This window comes from Bos taurus, chromosome 15, assembly GCF_002263795.3.
Source record: "Bos taurus isolate L1 Dominette 01449 registration number 42190680 breed Hereford chromosome 15, ARS-UCD2.0, whole genome shotgun sequence".
NCBI classification, from domain to species: Eukaryota; Metazoa; Chordata; class Mammalia; order Artiodactyla; family Bovidae; genus Bos; species Bos taurus.
The window spans coordinates 18,117,206-18,134,766 of record NC_037342.1 but is presented as its reverse complement, the minus strand read 5'-3'; the positions used below and the strand labels follow the sequence as shown (position 1 = coordinate 18,134,766).

The following is a 17,561-nucleotide window of genomic DNA, read 5'->3' as shown; positions in this document are numbered from 1 at the left end:
GCCAGACATCCTGGAATGTGAAGTCAAGTGGGCCTTAGAAAGCATCACTACGAACAAAGCTAGTGGAGGTGATGGAATTCCAGTGGAGCTATTTCAAATCCTGAAAGATGATGCTGTGAAAGTGCTGTACTCAATATGCCAGCAAATTTGGAAAACTCAGCAGTGGCCACAGGACTGGCAAAGGTCAGTTTTCTTTCCAATCCCAAAGAAAGGCAATGCCAAAGAAGGCTCAAACTACCGCACAATTGCACTCATCTCACACGCTAGTAAAGTAATGCTCAAAATTCTCCAAGCCAGGCTTCAGCAATACGTGAACTGTGAACTTCCAGATGTTCAAGTTGGTTTTAGAAAAGGCAGAGGAACCAGAGATCAAACTGCCAACATCTGCTGGATCACGGAAAAAGCAAGAAAGTTCCAGAAAAACATCTATTTCTGCTTTATTGACTATGCCAAATAAAGTCATATTTTATTTGACTTTAATAAAAGTTTATTGTGTGGATCACAATAAACTGTGGAAAATTCTGAAACAGATGGGAATACCAGACCACCTGACCTGCCTCTTGAGAAACCTATTTGCAGGTCAGGAAGCAACAGTTAGAACTGGACATGGAACAACAGACTGGTTCCAAATAGGAAAAGGAGTACGTCAAGGCTATATATTGTCACCCTGCTTATTTAACTTATATGCAGAGTACATTATGAGAAACGCTGCTGACGAAGCACAAGCTGGAATCAAGATTTCTGGGGAAAATATTAATAACCTCAGATATGCAGATGACACCACCCTTATGGCAGAAAGTGAAGAAAAGAACTAAAAAGCCTCTTGATGAAAGTGAAAGAGGAGAGTGAAAAAGTTGGCTTAAAGCTCAACATTCAGAAAACTAAGATCATGGCATCTGGTCTCATCACTTCATGGCAAATAGATGGCCAAACAGTGGAAACAGTGTCAGACTTTATTTTTGGGGCTCCAAAATCACTGCAGATGGTGATCGCAGCCATGAAATTAAAAGACGCTTACTCCTTGGAAGGAAAGTTATGACCAACCTAGATAGCATATTGAAAAGCAGAGACATTACTTTGCCAACAAAGTCCGTCTAGTCAAGGCTATGGTTTTTCCAGTGGTCATGTATGGATGTGAGAGTTGGACTGTGAAGAAAGCTGAGCGCTGAAGAATTGATGCTTTTGAACTGTGGTGTTGGAGAAGACTCTTGAGAATCCCTTGGACTGCAAAGAGATCCAACCAGTCCGTTCTGAAGGAGATCAGCCCTGGGATTTCTTTGTAGGGAATGACGCTGAAGCCGAAACTCCAGTACTTTGGCCACCTCATGCGAAGAGTTGACTCATTGGAAAAGACTGATGCTGGGAGGGATTGGGAGCAGGAGGAGAAGGGGACGACAGAGGATGAGATGGCTGGATGGCATCACTGACTTGATGGACGTGAGTCTGAGTGAACTCCGGGAGTTGGTGATGGACAGGGAGTCCTGGCGTGCTGTGATTCATGGGGTCGCAGAGTCAGACACGACTGAGCAACTGAACTGAGCTGAACTTTGGACTCTGTGGGAGAGGGCGAGGGTGGAATGTTTGGGAGAATGGCATTGAAACATGTATATTATCATATGTGAAACTGATCGCCAATCCAGTTTCAATGCATGATACAGGGTGCTTGGGGCTGGTGCAACTGGGATGACCCAGAGGGATGGGATGGGGAGGGAGGTGGGAGGGGTGGTTCAAGATGGGGATTACATGTACACCTGTGGCGGATTCATGTCAATATATGGCAAAACCAATACAATATTGTAAAGTAAAAAAATAATTTTTTTTAAAAAAGAGCCCCCCTCCCTCCAAAAAAGTAGAGACATTACTTTGCCAACAAAGGTCTGTCTAGCCAAAGCTGTGGTTTTTCCAGTAGTCATGTATGGATGTGAGAGTTGGACTCTGAAGAAAGCTGAGCACAGAAAAAATGATGCTTTTGAACTGTGGTGTTGGAGAAGAATCTTGAGAGTCCCTTTGAAAGCAAGAAGATCCAAACAGTCCATCCTAAAGTAAATCAGTCCTGAATATTCATTGGAAGGACTGATGCTAAAGCAGAAACTCCCAATACTTTGACCACCTGATGCGAAGAACTGACCCAATGGAAAAGATCCTGATGCTGGAAAAGATTGAAGGCAGGAGGAGAAAGGAACGACAGAGGATGAGATGGTTGGATGGCATCATCGACTCAATGAATATGAGTTTGAGTAAACTCTGGGCTTTGGTGATGGAAAGGAGGCCTGGCGTTCTGCAGTCTATGGGGTCGCATAGAGTCGCTTATGAGCGACTGAACTGTAATTCAGTCAGTAGAAAGGCTTTCACCACATTTCTCCAATATTTCAAGTCCTCGGTTGAAGTAACCGGGTGTTATAAAATGTTGAGCCCAACTCTCAGAATGTCCCTTCGGCTTGCCTGCTGTCCCAAACCCTCTGCTTCTGCGCATTTGACAATCGCCGGAGAGCTCTGACAGTCCAAGCTCTTTCACACTCACGTAGCCAAAACTTAGGCACAATAGCCGGGAGCGGAGAGGCGGGGCCGGGAGGCGGGACTAACAGGGCCAGGCCAAGACGAACAAAGCGGAACTGGGTCACGTCATTTCCGTCTGCGGCGTTAGGGAAGGCACCTGCGGAGCCCCACCGGGCGGCGGTAGGCAGGTGAAGGGAGAAGGGTATTCCGTCCGCCACAGCCGATACTGCTTCCCTTCGGCTTGCGTGTGTGACGACTGGATCTGAGGCTCCTCTCGTTCAGTGTGCTGAACGCCCCATGTTCTTGCGGTCCGCGCCCCATCCAGCCCCCTTAATGACGGTTCCTTTCCCCGAGACCCATTGGGCGTGCAGCCTTTCACGTACTATCTTGCCCAGGATTAACCCCTTGCCCTGCGTTCCCTCTACCCGCCCGTGGTGAACTGGCGTCGCTGTGGTTGACAAGAGCTCACTGCCTATTTCTCGTGCTCTCTGGGCCCCGCTCCTTGCGCAGAGATACTGTCTCATCCACCTTCAGGCCTGGCGGGAAGTACTTGTTAACCTACCTCACGTTGTTTCCTAGAATTTTTTCCTGTTCGATCCGTAAAATGCTTTTCCGTCTTTAAATCGTTTTTAACGACGAGGCTATCGGTTGTCTTAACTCTTCTGCTCTTTGTATAAAGGGCCACAGGAAAAAAGGAAAAGCGAAATTACAAAACTGATAAGGATCACAAAGCACATTTGTTTATTCAATGAAACAGTAGGAAAACAAAACGGGAAGTATAGGTTCTGATCTCAGCAAGTTAATTTGAATACTGTTTTCAAACTTTTAAATGAGTAAATGGAACTGAGACTTCAAAGATTTACTTTGTAAGGTTTTTGTCTTGAGCCTAAATAGATCAGCGGAACCATGATCTACTATAATAGAAATTTGTGATTCAGTTCAGTTCAGTTCAGTTCAGTCGCTCAGTCGTGTCCGACTTTGCGACCCTATGAATCGCAGCACGCCAGGCCTTCCTGTCCATCACCAACTCCCGGAGTTCACTCAGACTCGTGTCCATCCAGTCAGTGATGCCATCCAGCCATCTCATCCTCTGTCGTCCCCTTCTCCTCCTGCCCCCAATCCCTCCAGCATCAGAGTCTTTTCCAATCAGTCAGCTCTAAGCATGAGGTGGCCAAAGTACTGGAGTTTCAGCTTTAGCATCATTCCTTCCAAAGAACACCCAGGGCTGATCTTCACTCTGAATTTGCAAGTGGAACCTGGATATAGCAAAACCATCATGACCTGAACAGTGGCTTGATAGTACTTGTTAGTATATAACAACTTGTTAGTACTATATATTTCTGAGGTATTTTCACATTGATTAATTTATTTGGCACTTCATAATAAACATATATATTGTTTTTTATCTGAGGCCAGCAATTGTCCCTACTCCTTTTCTTCTCTGGACCTTGTCCTTTTAAACATACAAAAGACTTTACCTTTCATACAAAACAATATCTTAATGTGCCTTATTATCTCCCATATATTAAAAAAAAAACTCATGAATTCAGCCTTTCCTGCCTTCCAGCTAAATACTCCTATCTCTGTTCCCTTTCAGCACTCAAAGAATTATTTGAATAGTCATTTCTCAACTTTCCCACTTCCTTAACACATCTCAAGCTTTCTTACTTGCTATTCCAATAAGCAATTTTATTTGACCAAATCTAATTCTTTATTCTCAATTTATTTGACCCTCCCCAGTTGAGCACTTTTTGTTCTTGAAATGTAACTTTATTATTCCTCGATAATGCAACTGATTTCTGAATCAGATAATAATTGTAAATACTGTAAGATATTTCATCATTGTTCTGTGGTATTCATAGTGTAATGGTGACATACGGAATTAGTCTACATTAACATTTTCAGCTTTACTCTAGACAACCAACAACAACAACAAAAATCAACCCCTAATTTGTAGTGTTTGTCATCGCCTATAATGTAAATACTCCCACACTGGTCAGTTTCAAGCTACCAACATGCCTCAGGAATTGGAAAGATATGTCCTGCAGTGCACCATAATATAGTTTCCACCATGGAGGTGCTAGTAGATAATCTGCAGAGACCTGTAGGTCTCAACCTTGGATGATTGTGCTTCCCAGGGGAAATTTGGCAATGTCTGGAGATATTTTCGCTTGTCACACCTGTGCTACTGCATCTGATGAGTAGAAGGCAGGGATTCTGCTAAACAGCCTACAGGCACAGAACAATCCTTAAAACAAAAAGCCCAGCCCAGAGCATCTCTGGGTCACTGTTGAGGAACTGTGAAATAAAAATAATAACCACAAGGAAACAAATACTAGTAAAATATAGTGTAAGAGAGGAAAAATTTTTTTCTGTACTCTCTTAGGTTTTGGTGCTTGGAGCCTGCAAATTAAACTGACAAAAGGCAGATTAACAGGAGAAAGTGATACAAATTTACTTGATGTTAATATTTTAATTTTACATACATGGAAAGGAAGTGAAACCCAAAGAGGTGCTTAGCCTTGGGAGCTTGTATACTATTTTAACAAAAGGTAATAAACTTGTGAAGTGACAAAATAAAGCCAAAGAAATTTGGGCTTCTATAGGTGATAAATTACCTTATATATTGTAAGGTTAGTACATGGGAAAGCTCATGGAGGTTAAGGGTTACTTAAGTAAGATTTGTTTGTACAGATGCATCTCAGTGCCAGTGATAATGATTATTTTGGATCCAGGGATAATGGTTATTTTCCTCCAGTGATAATGATATGGGAAAGAAGATGGGGAGCACCTTCACACGGGGAAATACATATCCTCCTTTTAGGTACACATGGGGAGAATAGAGAGCTTGTCCTACATCGGCTATTTCTCAGCTGCCATAAATTTAAAATAATGCTTTATGCCAAAGTAGTGCTGACTAAAAAGCACAACTTGAGAGTTGCAAGTTAAGTTTTATTTGGGACAAAATGAGGACTAGGCTATAGCCCAGGAGACAGCATTTCAGATATCTCTGAGAAACTGCTCCAAAGAGGTAGGAGGTCAGTATATATATGATTTTGATGAAGGAGGAATTCATGCAGTTAAGCACTTATTTTTGCTGAAGATTTCTGCTAGTCAGGAGGAATAGAAGTCACCAGGAAGGAATTTAGTGTTTTTCTAGATATGAGATGTAAGAATTGGGCTCATAAAATCAACTCCTGAAAATATCTAACTATCTGAACACCTATTCTGCCCGTTATTTCCAGAGCAGAGTGTCTCCTTTCCTGACCCTGAACTCCCTACAGGCGGGTATTGAAGGTCAGTAGCTGCAGCAGCACATGATTTAATCCTTGTAGAGGTAGATGGCAAGTGCCAGTTTGCCACTTCAATTTATGAAGTTGACAGGGGCCCATCATGGTCATAAATTTGACCATGCTTTGGGAGGCATTTCATAACCATTTCTTCGCAAGGTGCTCATTCCTAGGTCTGGTGAAGACTTTACTAATAGGCCACTCATGTGCTTTTATTGGATTAGGTCTTATTAACAATAATTAAAGATCTTTGGACCACCTATCTTCTAAACCATTATGGTCCAGGAAAAAATTCCCTCTTACTGCATCTTCCCATATCTAGAGTACACTATTAAAATCATTGATTGGATACAAAATTATGTATTTGACCAACTGCTTCAAGTCACCTAGTCGTCATTATTTTTGTCAGAGGCTCAGTCACATTTGGTAATACAAGAAATGATAATCTTGTAAAATAAGCAAATTACAAACTATAGCTAATAGCATTAATAGAGTTATAGTAAATATTTAAGCCAAGAACTTCCCACACCAAACCAGTTTTTGAAGAGGTTATCAAGATTAGGGAGTTGGTCACTTAAGGCAGAAATCAGGTTTTTCATATGGTTCACTAATTATATACTGAAGCATTATAATCGTCAGGCATGAAAACACAGCATTCAGTCTCAATTATGGCACAGGTCCCCTCCCTGAGATGCAGTAAGGATCTAAAGGTCAATGTGGTTTTGTAGCACCACTTTTCTCATCATAGACACCTCAGAATTCAATAGGCTAATAGCCTGGTTACTATCATTTAAAGCCTGTGGAGTGAATCTTAAGGTTTTGATATGGCCCATTACATTCCCCAGTCCTTTTGAAGGCACAAAAATAGCTGCTAAATGGTCATTCTAGTGGAAGACAGATCTCTTGGCCCATCAGACTCATACAAATGATAGATATCTGTTACATATGACCTTGAGTCCATGGGAATCCCAGGATGCATCTTCCTATCCATCCTGGTGGAAGCCAAGATCATAAATTAGTACCACAAATTCACTGAGTTCCATTAAGTGCAGCCCAGTGAACCTCTGGTCATCTGACCCAGTTAGGTCCATACCAATCACTGTCTCTAAGGGTAATAATATATAGGTATTGTCTAATTTCCTGATGTCACAGGTTTATCATCTTTAAAAAAATATACATATATATATATATATATATATATATTATTGAAGTATAGTTGACTTACAATGTTGCAGGTGCACAGCATGGTGATTCAGATATACAAATACACATACATTATTTTTGAAATTATTTTCCATCGTAGGTTATTATAAGATATTGACTATAGTTCACTATGCTATACAGTAAACCCTTGTTGCTTATTGCATATATATATTTTAATAAGAAATCTAGCATTCTATTCATATTAAGTCAAACAAATGGAATCAAACTGTCATATTTTTTTTTAGTTAGGCAAAAATTCATAAGTTTTCTAAAATATATGTATTATACATATGTATCGGAGAAGGCAATGGCACCCCACTCCAGTACTCTTGCCTGGAAAATCCCAAGGACAGAGGAGCCTGGTAGGCTGCGGTACATGGGATCGCTAAGAGTCAGACATGACTGAACGACTTCACTTTCACTTTTCACTTTCATGCACTGGAGAAGGAAATGGCAACCCACTCCAGTGTTCTTGCCTGGAGAATCCCAGGGACGGGGCAGCCTGGTAGGCTGCCGTCTATGGGGTCGCACAGAGTCAGACACGACTGCAGCGACTTAGCAGCAGCAGCATACATATGTATACAAAAGCTTTTCTACTGTGCTTGATAAATTCTTGAGAAAGAACATTAAAAAAGAAGAGATAGAGAAGTTGGAGAACATAAACTAAATGAAATGGGAGTACTGAATATGAAATAGAAAGAGTGAAACTAACTAGATAAAAGTAAAAGATCCTATAGTCCAGTTGTTTCTAAATATGACTACTCATTAAAAACATCTGAACCTCTGGAGAAAAAAGGCAATACCTGAGCATTTGTATTTTTCAAAAAGTTTCAAGATAATTCTGATATGCATCTGGATTTCAAGAAGTGATTACACTTTTTTCTATTCGATCTTAATTTGGTGTATAGAGTTCCATTATTTTTCCATTGACCAATTATGATACAATGGTATTAAGTAAGTAATAGTTACATAATCACGAGTATGAGATGTTTATCGGTTTTCACAATCAATAGCCAGACAGATAATTACAATTGCAAGCCATATTGGGAACATGATTAACCTAACAATATAAAATAATTGCATACAATTTGAGGGGAGCAAGCAGAGTGATGTGGTAAGTGGAAGTGCATATATGCACGTTTTCATCTGCCCAGCCAGTCTATGTCTTTTGGTTGGTACATTGAATTAATTTATATTATGATAATTGTCAATATTTTCTTAATTATTTTGGGTTTATTTTGTGTAGGTCTTTTCCTTCTCTTCTGTTTCATGCCTAGAGAAGTTCCTGTAGCATTTGTTGTTAAGCTGGTGTGGTAGTGCTGAATTCTTTTCAACTTTTGCTTGTCTGGAAAGCTTTTGATTTCTTCATCAAATCTGAAGGAGAGTCTTGCTGGGTAGCAAGACGTGGTTGTAGATTCTTCCCTTTCATCACTTTAAATAGATCATGCCATGCCCTTCTGGCTTGTAGAGTTCCTTTTGAGAAATCAGCTGATAGCCTGATGGGAGTTCCCTTGTATGTTGTCATTTTTCCCTTGTTGCTTTTAATATTTTATCTCTTGTCTTTAGTTTTTGTCGGTTTGATTACTATCTGTCTTGGTGTGTTCCTCTTTCGGTTTATCCTTCCTGGGACTCTGTGCTTCCTGAACTTGGTTGACTATTTCCTTTGCCATGTTCAGGAAGTTTTCAGCTATTATCTCTTCAAATGTTTTCTCAGGTCCTTTCTCTCTTCTTCTTCTTGGACCCTTATAATGTGAATGTTGATGTTGTCCCAGAGGTCTCTTAGGCTATCTTCATTTCTTTTCACTCTTTTTTGTATATTCTGTTCTGTGGCATTGATTTCCACCATTCTGTCCTCCAGGTCATTTTATCCATTCTTCTGTCTCAGTTATTCTGCTGTTGCTTCCTTCTAGTGTATTATTCATCTCTGTTTGTTCTTTATTTCTTCTAGGTCTTTGGTAAACATTTCTTGCATCTTCTCAATCTTTGCCTCCATTCTTTTCCCGAGATTGTGGATCATGTTCACTATCATTATTCCGAATTCTTTTTCTGGAAGGTTACCTATCTCCGTTTAGTTGTTTTTCTGGGATTTTATCTTGTTCCTTCATCTGGGACATAACTGTCTGCTTTTTCATCATGATTAACTTTCTGTAATACGATTTTTGTTTTAGCTGCTATAAGACTCTGCTTCTTATTTGTTCTGTCTGCCCTCTGATGGATAAAGCTAAAAGCCTTAGGCAATGGCAACCCACTCCAGTACTCTTGCCTGGAAAATCCCATGGATGGAGGAGCCTGGCAGGCTGCAATCCATGGGGTCGGGAAGAGTCGGATACGACTGAGCGACTTCACTTTCACTTTTCACTTTCCACTTTCATGCATTGGAGAAGGAAATGGCAACCCACTCCAGTGTTCTTGCCTGGAGAATCCCAGGGACGGGGGAGCCTGGTGGGCTGCCGTCTATGGGGTTGCACAGTCAGACACTACTGAAGCGACCTAGCAGCAAGCTTCTTGATGGGAGGGACTGGTGATGGGAAAAACTGGGTCTTGTTCTGGTGGGCAGGGCCTTGCTCAGTAAAGCTTTAATCCAATTATCTGCTGAGGGGTGGGGTTGCACTCCCTCCCTTATAGTTGTTTGGCCAGAGGTGACCCAGCCCTGGGGTCTGTGGGCTCTATGATGGGATTAATGGTGAACTCCAAGAGGGTTTACACCAAGGGGGCCCTTCCAGTGCCCCTGTCCCTGCACTGAGCCCCTGCAGACCATGCCTTCACAGGAGGCTCTCCAACACTAGAAGGTAGTTTTGGTTCGGTCTCCCGTGGGGTCACTGCTCTCTTCTGGGTCTTGGTGCATGCCGAATTTTGTTTGTGATCTCCAAGGCTTGAGTCTCTATTTCCCCCAGATCTCTGGCAGTCTTATAATCAAATCACACTGGCCCTCATGGCTAGATTCCTTGGGGATTCCCAGTCCCTTTGTCAGATCTCCAGGCAGGGAAACCTGATGTGGGCTTCAGAACCTTCACAATAGTGCAAGAACTTATTTGATATTATTATTCTCCAGTTCGTGGGTTATTATTCACCCACCTGGTGGCTATGGGATTTGATTTTATTGTGATTGTGCCCATCCTACTGTCTCACTGTGGCTTCTTCTTCATCTTCAGATGTGGGTATCTTTTTTTGGTGGCATCCAGCATCCTCCTATTAGTGGTTTTTCTTCAGCTAGCTGCAGTTTTGGTGGTCTCACAGGAGGAGATAAGTGCACGTCCTTCTATTCTGTCATCTGAACCAGAAGCCTCAACAGGAGGTTACAATTTTTGATTGAGACTTAGCTTATTGTTCTGATTGAGCTTGAGTGACCCTAAAAGAAAATTTGTATGTATGGCCAGGGTCAGAGCAGGTATTATTAATTGGCCAGATGAGAGGATCCCAGAGTAGCCTGAATACAACTGAACTTTCTTTCTTCTAAAATAAATTTCCTGAAAGCCATCCAGTCAGGGCCTTGGAGTGGAGAAATCTTCACCAAGGTAATCCAGAAGTACTTAGACACAGGTAATTAGCCACATAACCAATAATTGGATTGATTTTTAAAACTGCTATAGGATGGTGTCAATGATAGAAAAACATTTGATTTATATACAAAGGTCCAAGAAGTCATGAAAACATTATAAATGATCATATAAATCATGCCCAGCATCTTAGATAACCTATCTCTGATGTTGCCTTCTTCTCTTCCTGATGTGAGTGTAGTTTCTCCTCTCTTTGAGCATAATTTTAGGTGAGTTTGAGGTCAGCATACCTCTCCATACAGTCCAGTGCAAGGGTCCTTTTTAAGTGGGAAATATGAATCCAATTCCCTTTAGTTTTGCTGCACATGAGCTAGTTAAGTATACTTGGTGAGGGCCTTTCCATCTGGGTTGTAGAGAGTCCTTTAAATGATGTTTTTTCCAATATAAATAATTCCCTGGTTGCAGGCTTGGGGCATCTGATTTTCATCCAAAGATAGATTAATGAGATAGCTTCAAAACAAATTTCAGTTCAGCTCAGTCGTGTCCGACTCTTTGCAACCCCATGGACCACAGCATGCCAGGCCTCCCTGTCCATTACGAACTCCTGGAGTTTACCCAAACTCATATCCATTGAGTTGGTGATGCCATCCAACCATCTCATCTTCTTTCGTCCTCTTCTCCTCCCACCTTCTATCTTTCCCAGCACCAGGGTCTTTTCAAATGAGTCAGCTCTTTGCATCGGGTGGCCAAAGATTGGAGTTTCACCTTCAACATCAGTCCTTCCAATTAATTTTCAGGACTGATCTACTTTAGGATGGACTGGTTGGATCTCCTTGCAGTCCAAGGGTCTCTCCAACACCACAGTTCACAAGCATCAATTCTTCGGCACTCAGCTTTCTTTATAGTCCAACTCTCACGTTCATACATGACTACTGGAAAAACCATAGTCTTGACTAGATGGACTTTTGTTGGCAAATTAATGTCTTTGCTTTTTAATATGCTGTCTAGGTTGGTCATAACTTTCCTTCCAGGAGTAAGCATCTTTTAATTTCATGGCTGTAGTCACCATCTGCAGTGATTTTGGAGCCCCCCCCCCCCCCCCAAAAATAAAGTCTGCCACTGTTTCCACTGTTTCCCCATATATTTGCTGTGAAGTGATGGGACCAGATGCCATGATCTTAGTTTTCTGAATGTTGAGCTTTAAGCCAGCTTTTTCACTCTCCTCTTTCTGCCATAAGGGTGGTGTCATCTGCATATCTGACGTTATTGATATTTCTCCTGACAGTCTTGATTCCAGCTTGTGCTTCATCCAGCCCAGCATTTCTCATGATGTACTCTGCATATAAGTTAAATAAGCAGGGTGACAATATGCAGCCTTGATGTACTCCTTTTTCCTGTTTGGAACCAGCCTGTTGTTCCATGTCCAGTTCTAACTGTTGCTTCCTGACCTGCATACAGATTTCTCCAGAGGCAAGTCAGGTAGTCTGGTATTCCCATCTCTTAATTCTGCTTATAAAGTTACAATTTACCAAAATTACTGTAAGTCATAATTAGTTGGAGGGGAAGGTTTCCTTATACATGGAAAACACGGATTTAAACTAGTAATTTTTCAGATAAAAAGCCATAAATTTTATAACAATATTCACCAGTTCATTCAGTCTCATGTAACTAATCCTTTTTGTTAAGAGTTTTATGAAGCTATTGGGTTTCCCATTAGAATTCTTTAATTTCTTACCCAGTTCAACATTATAGTCTGAAGGTCAGAAACTTACATTTATCCAAAATTTCTTCCTATAAATCTTGAAGAGGAAGCATTTCCCAAAGGCATAAGAATAAAACCATAACTGTCTATAATGACAAAAGTTAAGTAGGTATGTTTAAAATCTGATTACAATGCAGTTGACAAAGAAACTTTGTTACTGCTGTGACGCACAACAGTTTGGGATAATAACTAGAATTATTACTGATAACATTTTATAAGAACATGTCATATCTTTAGGAATTCTATATAATTTCTGGTATATCTGTATTACTAATGCTGCTGCTGCTGCTAAGTCACTTCAGTCGTGTCCAACTCTGTGCGACCCCATAGATGGCAGCCCACCAGGCTCCCCCGTCCCTGGGATTCTCCAGGCAAGAACACTGGAGTGGGTTGCCATTTCCTTCTCCAATGCATGAAAGTGAAAAATGAAAGTGAAGTCGCTCAGTCTTAGCAACTCTTAGCAACCCCATGGACTGCAGCCCACCAGGCTCCTCCGTCCATGGGATTTTCCAGGCAAGAGTACTGGAGTGGGGTGCCATTGCCTTCTAGTAAGCATTTATAACCTGAGAAGATTTATCATTCACTTGACAAAATTTCTCATTCAATTTACACACCAATTGCCTGGAAAATCCCATGGACAGAGGAGCCTGGTGGGCTGCAGTCCATGGGGTCGCTTAGAGTCGGACACGACTGAGCAACTTCACTTTCCCTTTTCACTTTCATGCACTGGAGAAGGAAATGGCAACCCACTCCGGTGTTCTTGCCTGGAGAATCCCAGGGACGGGGTAGCCTGGTGGGCTGCCATCTATGGGGTCACACAGAGTCAGACACGACTGAAGAGACTTAGCAGCAGCAGCAGCAGTTTAATATCTCTCTTTGGGATGCTTCAGGGGCCCTTTAAATATCCCAAGGTTAGCTAAAGGTCAAAAGTACCTCATTAGAATTTGATTTAGAAAATTTTGCCAGAAAATACCAAAAGGGCTTAGAACACTCATAGGATACAATAGTCACTGTGATATAATAGTTATTCACTTAGCCAAAGTAATAATAAAATATTTCAAAGGCAAATACAGAACAGATCACTTAAAAGGTAAAGAACTTAAAATTTATTATCAAAGGAAGTTCAACATCTTAAGAAAACTTGTCAGAGAGAAAAGCCCAATTCAAATTTTGCACCAGCCTACTTTTAAATTCATTTACTCAAATTTATTTTTAACTTAATAAAAAAATAAAAAAAATAAATAAATAAACTTAGTCAATCCTGACCATGCATAAAACTCTTTTCTTGGGGTCAACTTTCCATAAATCTTTCACCGCTTTCTGTACCATCACTTTATTATATTCCATCCAGAAATAGCCGCCTATAAGTCAGCCCTACGTCCTTTTCCCTTAATAAAATGCAATTCCTTTCCTCATACCTCCTTTACTAAAATCATACACGCTACTTTTCTTAAGCATCCATGAAACATAAATCCAAATAATTTCTTGAAAAATGTGCTTTCTTATATAAAATGTCTCAATGTGGCACCAAACATTTATTAATAGTTCTAAACCTTTTGTTTCTCTGTAAAAGGAAACCATTTGACAATTAATGTTTCAGTATCTTGTTTGTGAATGACCTAGCTATTCAATAAACCTCAATAAATCACTTAATTTAGCACAACTCTAGAATTTCATGTTATCAGAATCTAGAGAGAATATTTTAGATAGACATTCCTGAAGCATAATTATTCTTAATACAGTTTATCTAAAAGCTCTTATCCCCTTTACATTTTCTTTCCTTAAACATTTCTTCACATCAAGTCACTTTCCTTGCTAACAGATTTCTAAAAGATACAAGATTTTATTTAGCTTATATTAAATATAGACACAATGGAAGTATTGTACTTAATGTTGATGATTCTAAACACAGGTCTATATTAATTAGATCAACAAACTTAAACATTAATACCAGGTATTAATCGAATTTTGAATACCTTACAGTTCACACGAACTTGAAGTTAATTCTAGCCAGTTACCTTCTGTATTTTTATTTTTTAAAAATTTTTTATAAGTACAGCTTCCCTGGTGGCGCAGATGGTAAAGAATCTGCCTGAAATGTCAGAGATTCAGGTTCAATCCCTGGATCAGGAAGACTCCTTGGAGAAGGAAATGGCAACCCTTTCCAGTATTCTTGCCTGGAGAATTCCATGGACACAGGAGCCTGGTAGGCTAGAGTCCATGGGATCACAAAAAGTTGGACATGACTGAGCAACTAACACTTTCACATAAGTGTTTAATTTCTTTTAATCCAATTAAGTAGAGCTTACTTACAAGTTAAATTTGATTATAACCATGCAAAGTAAGAACAAAAATAGTGCATGCATAAACGTACTATCCGGAGAAGGCAATGGCACCCCACTCCAGTACTCTTGCCTGGAAAATCCCATGGACAGAGGACCCTGGTGGGCTGCTGTCTATGGGGTCACACAGAGTTGGACACAACTGAAGCGACTTAGCAGCAGCAAACGTACTATCAGAGAGAATGGAAGATCTCATAGCTTCATTTTCTAAACTTAGTCATGAATCAGATATCACAATATAAAACTTACTAGTTGTAAAAACAGTTGGAATAAGTTAAATTTTAAAAAGAGTTTTTTCCACTCCTTTTTTTAGTCTTAGAATTAGAGATGAGCTAAATGAGTGATCCTGAGAGCTCTGGTCTCAAGGCACAGGTAGAGAAAATCAGGTTCTCCTCATAGTATTTATTCCTCAGGATCAGAATTCTGAAGAGATGTATTGTTTCCTTCAAGCTAGCTTTCTCTGCTTGTTGGGGATTAAACAGAGATTGGTTAACCTTTGACTGGTGCTGTATACTTAATTGGCACAATTGAAGGTTCATAATTTTCATAGATATCTCCTTCACATCTAGCAAGGTAATGCTCAAAATCCTTCAAGCTAGGCTTCAACAGTACATGAACTGAGAACTTCCAGATGTATAAGCCAAATTTAGAAAAGGCAGGGGAACCAGAGATCAAATTGCCAACATCCACTGGATCATAGAAAAAGCAAGAGAATTACAGAAAAAATCTACTTCATTGACTATGCTAAAGTCTTTGACTGCATGGATCACAACAAACTGTAGAAAACTTTAAAAGAGATGGGAATATGACCTTACTTGCCTTCTGAGAAACCTGTATGCAGGTTAAGAAGCAACAGTTAGAACCAGACATGGGACAACAGACTGGCTCAAAATTGGGAAGGGAGTGCATCAAGGCTGTATATGGTCACCCAGCTTATTTAACATATATTCAGAGTACATCATGCAAAATGCTGGGCTGGATGAATCTCAAGCTGGAATCAAGATTGCTGGGAGAAAAATCCACAACTTCAGATATGCAGATGATACTACTCTAGCGACAGAAGGCAAAGAGGAACTAAAGAGCCTCTTGATGAAAGTGAAAGAGGAGAGTGAAAAACCTGCTTAAAACTCAACATTTAAAAAACTAAGATCATGGCATCTTGTTCCATCACTTCATGGCAAATAGATGGGGGAAAAATGGAAACAGTGACAGGCTATTTTCTTGGGCTCCAAAATCACTGGAGACAGTGACTGCAGCCATGAAGTTAAAAAACTCTTGTTCCTTGGAAGAAAAGCTATGACAAACCTAGACAGTGTATTAAAAAGCAAAGGTCCGTATAGTCAAAGCTATGGTTTTTCCATTAGTCATGTATGGATGTGAGAGTTGGACCATAAAGAAGGCTGAGAGCCAAAGAATTGATGCTTTCGAGCTATGGTGCTGGAGAAGATCCTTGAGAGCCCCTTGGACAGCAAGGAGATCAAACCAGTCAATCCTATAGGAAATCAACCCTGAAATATTCTTTGGAATGACTGATGCTGAAGCTGAAGCTCCAGTACTTAGGCCACCTGATGTGAAGAACTAACTCATTGGAAAAGACCCTGTGCTGGGAAAGATTGAAGGCAGGAGGAGAAGGGGATGAATTGAGGATGATGGATGATATCAGCCGATTCAATGGACAGAGTTTGAGCAAACTCTGGGAGATAGTGAAGGACAGGGAAGCCTGGCAGGCTGCAGTCTGTGGGGTTGCAAAGAGTCAGACATGACTGAGCGACTGAACAACAATGGTTTTGAAAAGTTGGTCAGCCAGTATAGCAAGTGCATTTGTGTGTAACTTGGACCAACCTGGCTTATGGCTTTTGACTAGAGTAGGCAAATCCTCATCTAAACATTCTAAAAAGGCAAAGTTAAGCAAAGGATTATTTTGGAGGTTAGGAATAATTCAGGTGTCAAGTCAGAATGTTGCTTGAAAGTTTCTTTCAAACTTTTCATAATAGTCCATAATTGATTCATTCTATCTTTGCTTGCAACTGTTGAATCTCTGTCCAGTGTATGATTTTTGGAAAATGCTCTGGCATAAGTTCAAACAATTTCTGAGCTAATGCCTTGCATTCTTTGTGAGCCTATTGTTCAGAATCCAAGAAATGATGTTTTCATTCTGCTTTATTCATTCCCTTGCTTTGCTTTCAGAAACTAACAGCTGTATTATTAATATAGATTTGAAAACCTGGGCTTTTGGTTCAGATGGTTAACTCAGATTCCTTAGCAAAACCCAATGGGGGAAAAAAAAACAACAATGGATCATGACTTAGATTTGGAAATTCCTTAGCTAAGAATCTAAGTTCTGTTTGAGTCCGGGATGTGTACATAACCACCAAGGATGGTTCACCTCTCCCTGTAATACATTTCTCCTTAAAGGGAGCTATAACCACTCCTGATTTCTTTTCCCCTTATTGGGGAAGAGGGAGAAGTAGGAGGCAGAGGAGTTGGAAGAGAAAGAGATAGCATCTGTGCCAGGCAATCCAGATAGAAGAGGACACATGGGAAAAGCAGAGGGAGAGGGAGAGGGAGAGACAGAGTCAGAGTACTATAGCAGATTTTCTTTTAGTTCTGATACAGTTTCAAACAATTAATTGTTGGTTTCCTGCAAAGAAGTTATGCTATCATTTCCTCTTGTAGAAGCTTCTAGATCTCTTTTAGAAGCTTCTAGATACCAGTCAAAGTAATCATTCCATTCAGTTTTTTGATCTTAGAGCTGGCCTTTTTTCTAATTGTGTATGCAAAATATAAATTCTGGAATATCAGAAAAACTCCAATGTGGTCATTTTAGATTGAGATCTCCTTTAATTTCCCCAATTAAGTAGACACTTGGCAAGTGTGAGCTTTGTTTTGTGCATAAACCTGGCTGGTATGTTAGTCAGAGACTGGCTTTCTGATGCCCCTTGTTTCAGTGTTTGAGAGGCTCTATTTCCCA

The 17,561-nt window shown here is 40.4% G+C and overlaps 1 protein-coding gene across 3 annotated transcripts in view; it reads left to right on the top strand.

The window, feature by feature from the left end:
* The first annotated feature begins 522 nt into the window (after window positions 1-522).
* C15H11orf65 (chromosome 15 C11orf65 homolog) overlaps window positions 523-17,561 on the top strand; it is a 120,109-nt gene continuing 103,070 nt past the window's right edge. For 2 of the 3 annotated variants that reach the window (XM_015474607.3, XM_059875076.1), the window contains exon 1: window positions 523-2,684. The gene's annotated coding sequence lies outside the window, so the exon portion shown is untranslated. Of the gene's footprint in view, window positions 2,685-5,725; window positions 5,794-17,561 lie in introns of those variants that run through there. The other variant, XM_059875077.1, reaches the window with a different exon arrangement.